Here is a 6,373-nt window from a genome sequence, read left to right as displayed (position 1 = left end):
GATGAACTTTGAAGACTGAAGAAGGGCCCACAAGCCAAGCAATAGAGGCAACCACTAGCAGCTGGAAAGGCAAGAAAACAGACTCTCCCCTCAATGGTCCCAGAAGGAACCAGCCCTGCCGACCCCTTGACTCTAGCTAACTGAAACTTATTTGGGACTTCTGGCCTCTAGGACTGTTAAGAGAATAAATTTGTGCTGTAATCAACCACTGGTGTCCATGGTATTCTTCTTATAAAGAGATGACAAGTTCTGCTTCACCAGTCCCATGCTGTTGTCATAAGTAAAAATTTCCCTGTAATTGCTTGCCAGGTTTCAGAGTTCTGAGAGATTACTGGTTGAATAAATTTGTGCTAACTCATAGTATACATTATGTATATGCAGTATGCATTCTCAGGGACTTCATGAATCTACCCACAATTTGAGTGCTATATTTTGGTAGCTGTTGTCCGTTGCCAAGTAATATCAAAGAAACTGGAACACACTTGTTACATGATTCCAACATGATATGACTGATCACCACGGCAGCGGTAGGTTTAGACTGTTCAGAAAAGTAAAATGCTCTTCAGTTGGTGCAGATCTTCCCTCCTTAATAAGAACAATATAAGAAGTGCTTTGTATCTTAGGCTCCTGTTTTTAAATGTAGCTGGGATTTTGTTCTTATTCAGGTCTGGTGAGGCCAACAGATCAGATGATTGCGTTAAAAACATAGTTTGGGGCTTACAATTCCCAAGAGGAGGGAGCATGCCACTCTATGCAGGGCTGCACGGGGAAGCACTAGGGTCAGTTAGATGGCAGAAGGAGCAAGGGAAAAGCATGGCCCAGTACCTTTATTGTGATTTTTGAGAGAATAAAACAAGCAAGGTGGAGTAGGCAAGCTCAGCAGGCTTAGGAAGAGATAGTTTGAATAATTTGGGCAGGCTCTGGGCTGTAGGCATGGTGGCTAGTTGCCCTGTACCTGGCTCTGGAGTGATTTAGGGCAGGATGATAGTGCTCCCAACAGCGGGAGTCTGCTAACAAGACAGATGGGGTATGGATGGGGGATTGATTTGTTTGCATATCAAAGTCATGCTCAGAGGCAAATTGTTAGCTATCTCGAGAAATTAGGTAACCCTGGGAGGGACAGTCTCTCTCAGGGTCCTCAAGACACCAAGATTGCCAAAGCATCATATAAAACAGAAAATAAAAAACCAAAATTAATACAGCTCCATTCTTTTTACAGATAGCCATCAAATCTATGTCAAGATCTGGAAGGACAGACTTAAAGCATTTGCCTCTAAACAAAACTGGCAGAAATCAGCATGCATTCAGGTCAGCTGGTTTGTATTTATCCGCAGCTTGTCTATATCTAATTTAAGGATGCCAATTCCTCCCAGGGTCTGTTTTCTTTCCACAAGTACTATTGTTAACTGATGGCAAAGCCCAGGAAAGTACGTGTTGCATATTGAATATGTTTTCCGTTATAAATACTGATGAAAAGCTACATCTGTAAGAATTATGTTTTGATGTCAGGAATTCCAGGAATAGAAAACTTTGCAAACAAAACAGCAAGGACTCCAAGAAGGTTCTTGTACATCCAGAGTCCCAAGCCCAGTGCCCAGATGAGGTAAGCTCTCTGCAGGGGGTTCCCCACTCTTGATCAGTTCAGAAAGCTGAGTGATTTGAGTTGAGAGCTCTTTAACACTGTTCACAAATTGAGGGTAGACATCATGTTTTTCCTGGAGTAGCCCAAGCGGCAGGACCAGCTTGGGCAGGAAGAGGAGGCCACTCTGGGAGGAAGGGCTGCAGTGAGTCACCAGATGGCCTCAAGATTTTTTGCAGAAATTGATAAGCTAATACTAAAATTTATAGGGAAATGTAAGGAACCTAGGGTTGTCAAAGCAATCTTCAAAATCAAGAACAAAATAGAAAGGAGTCACAAATCTTGAATTCAAATCTTATTACAAAGCTACAGTAATCCAGACTGTGTGATCCTGGTACAAAGATAAATTTGTAGATCAATTGAATAGAATTGTGAGTTCACAAATAATCCATACACTTACGGTCAATTCATTTTTGACAAGAATGTCAAGACCAATCAATGGGGAAAGAACAGTTGTCAACAAATGACACTTGGACAACTGAATGTCCACATGCAACAGAATAAATTTGGTCTCTCTATCTCACATCACTCACAAAAATTAACTCAAAATGGATTACAGCATTAAATGAAAGAGCAAATGTATAAAACTCTTAGACAAATATATAGGTGTAAATCTTCATGCCCTGGTTTAGGCAATGGTTTCTCAGATATAACACCAAAAGCACAAGCAACAACAACAAAATTAAAGTAGACTTCATTAAAATTAAAAATTTTATGCTGCAGAAGATATCAACAAGAAAGAGAAAAGACAACCCAGAGAATGGGAGAAAATATTTTAAAAAATCATATATCTGATAATGGACTTATTTACATCTACAATATATAAAGAGCACTTACAGCTCAATAATAAAAAGACAAGTCAATTTAAAAATGGGCAAAGAACTTGAGTGGACAGTCTTCCAAAGAAGACACACAAATGGACAATAAGCACATAAAAAGATGCTCATTAGTTATTAGGGAAAAGAAACTCAAAACCACAAGAAGATACTAATTCACACCCACTAAGATGGCTATAATCAAAGAGACAGACAATAACAAGTGTTGACGAGGATTTAAGATGTTTAAATCCTCATTTATGGCTGTTGAGAATATAAAATGGTGCAGCCACTTAGGCAATATTTTGGTACTTCAAAATGTTAAGCAGAGTTACCATATGATCCAGCATTTCCATACAAGGTATATACTCAAGAGAAACGAAAATTTACATCCACATAAAACTTGTATGTGAATGTTCATAGTAGCATTACCTGTCCAAAATAATAAAAAGTGAAACAATATAGATGCCCTGTAACAAATGAATGGATAAATAAAATATGGTATATCCATATAATAGAATATTACTTTACAGTAAAAAGGAATAAAGTACTGATATCTGCTACAATATAGATGAACCTTGAAAATGTTATGTTACATGTAAGAAGCCGGTTACAAAGGATCACATATAGTAGGATTCCTTTTAGATAAAATGTTCAGCATAGGCAGAAAGTATATTAACCTAGTGCCTAGGGCTGGAGGGGTTGGGGAAGAGGGATTATGGAGCCAATGCTAATGGATATGGGGTTTATGTATGAATCGATAAAATGTTCCAAACTTAGATTGTGCTGATGCTCGTACAACTCTATGAATATACTACAACTATTGAATTGTAAACTTCAAATGCTTAATTTAGGGTGTGTCAATTATTTAAAAATAAAGATGCTAAAAACGTTACACAGAAATGCAATGGAAATTACATTCAAATATGAACACATAACAGTATATTAAAATTACATCAGAATAAAATACTTTAATCATGTATAGTAATATTTATATTTATTTTAAATCTATTATCATTTATTTAAATATACAATCATGAGCTTGGCAGTTCCTTACCAATCCAATTTCTGTATTTCTGCCAATGTCATTTAATTTTTAAAGGAAACTAATAGGAAATCACAGAGTTCTTCCACATTTTTCTACCAGAAATGACAGTAAACAGAGTTAAAGATGCTCTCTCTCACAGTTGACAGGAGATCCTGATCTATTCAGAAAAATCACCGATGTTACAAGAGCATACTCCCTCAAGTCTAGTGATCTATTGCTGGAGAAGTGTGACCATTCATTCTCACGGCACACTTTTCTGAGAAGTACTTGATATGACTCATTTCGACTTCTGAGTCACACTTTTTTCCACTAAGTTGAAACTCTCCATTGCATCCAGTGCTAGCAGTATAGGAATAGTGATGCCGAGTCTGATAGTAGAAATACATATGGTCTCATTCCTCTTTTGATTTTAGAACTAAAAGTGAAGAATGGAAGGTTTAGATAATCACAAATCTTTAAAATGTGCAATATTTAAAGCGAAAAACCATGAAACTAAATGAGAATAATTATATTAATAATTTCTAGTTTTAAGTACCTACATGTGGCAGAAACTATAATTGGGCCAAACGTGTTGCCTAAGGCTATATAGTTAATAAGTAAATGCATAGACTCTAAAGAAAATGAAATAAAATATCCCCGGCTCATATCACATATATATCTAGTATACATATATATCATATAACTGTATATAGTACAGCATCATAGTAAGAGCAATAATTAGTTTCACATCAGTTTACAATTTTTGAAATTTATTCACCAAGGCTCAAAGATGGTAAGCGGTTTGCTCCAAGTTAACTAGTTAGTTAAATTAGAATCAAGACTAGACTCAAATTTAAGACTTCTGCTGAAAAGGCATCTAAAAATATGTCAAGGGCTTCCCATGGTACAATTCCTAGCCTTTGATGAACACTGAGGTTTCTGTTCCAGGTCGAGGAACTGACATCTTCTGTTAACTTTTCTTCTTTCCCATCTCTGGTGTGTTTTGCTCTAGGTGTTTGAATTGTGAATTGCATTAATAGACATCCACTTTGATTTTCTATCTCTTCCAATTTGTCCCTCGCCTATCCAGAAGCTGATTATTAAAAGCTAACAGTGCATATTCAAGTCAACTGAAATGTTGAATAATTATGCAATGGATTTGGAACTCCAGTTCTTTTGGGAGGGTGATAATAACACATGACCAACCAATTTCTTTTCCAAAATATCCACTGAGCAGTGCTATTCAGTTCTGCTTCACTTTAGTGATATAGATTTGGAACAAGCCACAACTACTTACTTTATAAAAATACTTCCCTTGAACTTACTACTTCTATAATCAAAAAAGAACCACCATGCAGTATATGTCCACAATGGTGAACTCTACCAATTTAAAAGTAAGAGAGTACAGCAGTGTGTCAATGAGAAAAGAATAATAAAAGAAATTCCAGGAACACTTAGGATTTATGAATTTTAGATTCAGAGTTTTTAATATTCTTGATATGTTGACTCACTTCTTTCTCTTTCTTGTCCCCAAATTCCCAAGCAATATAATGATGTATTGTTACCAACTTGATGTAACCAATATTTTTACATACATTATAGTACTATAGACTGTATTATATTATTTTAAATCTTTTCTTGAAAGGAAGCTCTATTGTGTCTCATTACTTCAACCTGCTTTAATTTTATTTTCTTTCCTTTATTTTTAATGGTTTTAGTGTTTAACTCTTTCAAGAGAAATATGATCCTGATGAATATCATCAATTTCAATACCCTACAATCCTGGACACCATAATTGGCCAGGGATGGACATGTGACCCAAGCTAGACCAATTTAAAATTCTTTTTTGAGACTTTTCTAAATGAAGCTGGCAGAAAAGTTTATTTGCTCTATGGTTCAATTGAATTTTGGGTCTCTGTTCCTCTTGCAGCCTTTCTGAGTAATGGCTGTTTTTCACCCTCAAATGTCATAGTAAAGCCTTATGATGGGAACCCTCTTGCCCCTCCTTGACATTTCTGGATGACTTTTCCTCTCTCCTCCATAAAACCTCCTGGCTTGGAATCTAACATCATCAGACCACCCACTACCACTCTGAGTTGTAGGAGGCTACTGACCTTCAGCTCACTCTCTAATTTTTCCTGGCTTACTGACCTTCTTTCTGGCACTATAACATTCATTATTCTTAGTGATTTCAATATCTACATAAATAATCCTCCTAAAATGGGCTACTTGGTTCTTTGAACTCCTCTCAAATACTCTTGTCCTCCTTCCTAATTTAGCTTCTCCCCTCCATCATCATATCTTAGCCTTTGTCATAGTAGAAAGTCTTCATAATCTTTATTTGAAGCATCATATTCTCCCTACACTACTTTTTATAGCTCTAGAATATTCCCTCTAAAGCACAATGCTTCCACCCCACCAGGACCCATATTTCACTGAAGGATTCACTTTTTCACTGCCTCTAACTCCTTCTTGTTCTCATTCCCCTTATTACCCAGCTGAAATTACATGGCCAGTTTTTCATCCTACTTCCCCAGCAAAACCAACATTGATCATATCCATCTTTCCGTTCACCCCACCCAGCACGGGTGCAGGTGAACTATCTACATCTGTCCCCGTGAGGCCAAATGGGACCACGTTAAAGCACACATTCATGCTGACTGGAAACATTGAAAATATATGACCATGAACCTCAAGTTGGCAATTGATGCAGCTGGGCAATCAAAGGTCTTATGTTTTGTCCATTCATTCTTCTTGTCTCAAACTTGTAATACTTACACATCACACTCACTTTCTGATGAAAGTGATGACTTTGCTTCCTATTTCTCTGAAGAAAAAAAGGAAGCAATGGGTATTATTCAGAGTCCAGAGAATCAGAATCAATAGTGTGTG

The 6,373-nt window shown here is 36.8% G+C and overlaps 1 pseudogene; it reads right to left on the bottom strand.

The window, feature by feature from the left end:
• Window positions 1-201: 201 nt before the first annotated feature.
• Window positions 202-6,136, bottom strand: LOC124231830 (COP9 signalosome complex subunit 3-like; annotated as a pseudogene).
• Between the last annotated feature and the right edge of the window lie 237 nt (window positions 6,137-6,373).

This window comes from Equus quagga, chromosome 22 (assembly GCF_021613505.1).
Source record: "Equus quagga isolate Etosha38 chromosome 22, UCLA_HA_Equagga_1.0, whole genome shotgun sequence".
Lineage (NCBI taxonomy): Eukaryota > Metazoa > Chordata > Mammalia > Perissodactyla > Equidae > Equus > Equus quagga.
Note: the sequence above shows the minus strand (reverse complement) of the source record. Positions and strands in the feature narration are given on the sequence as shown.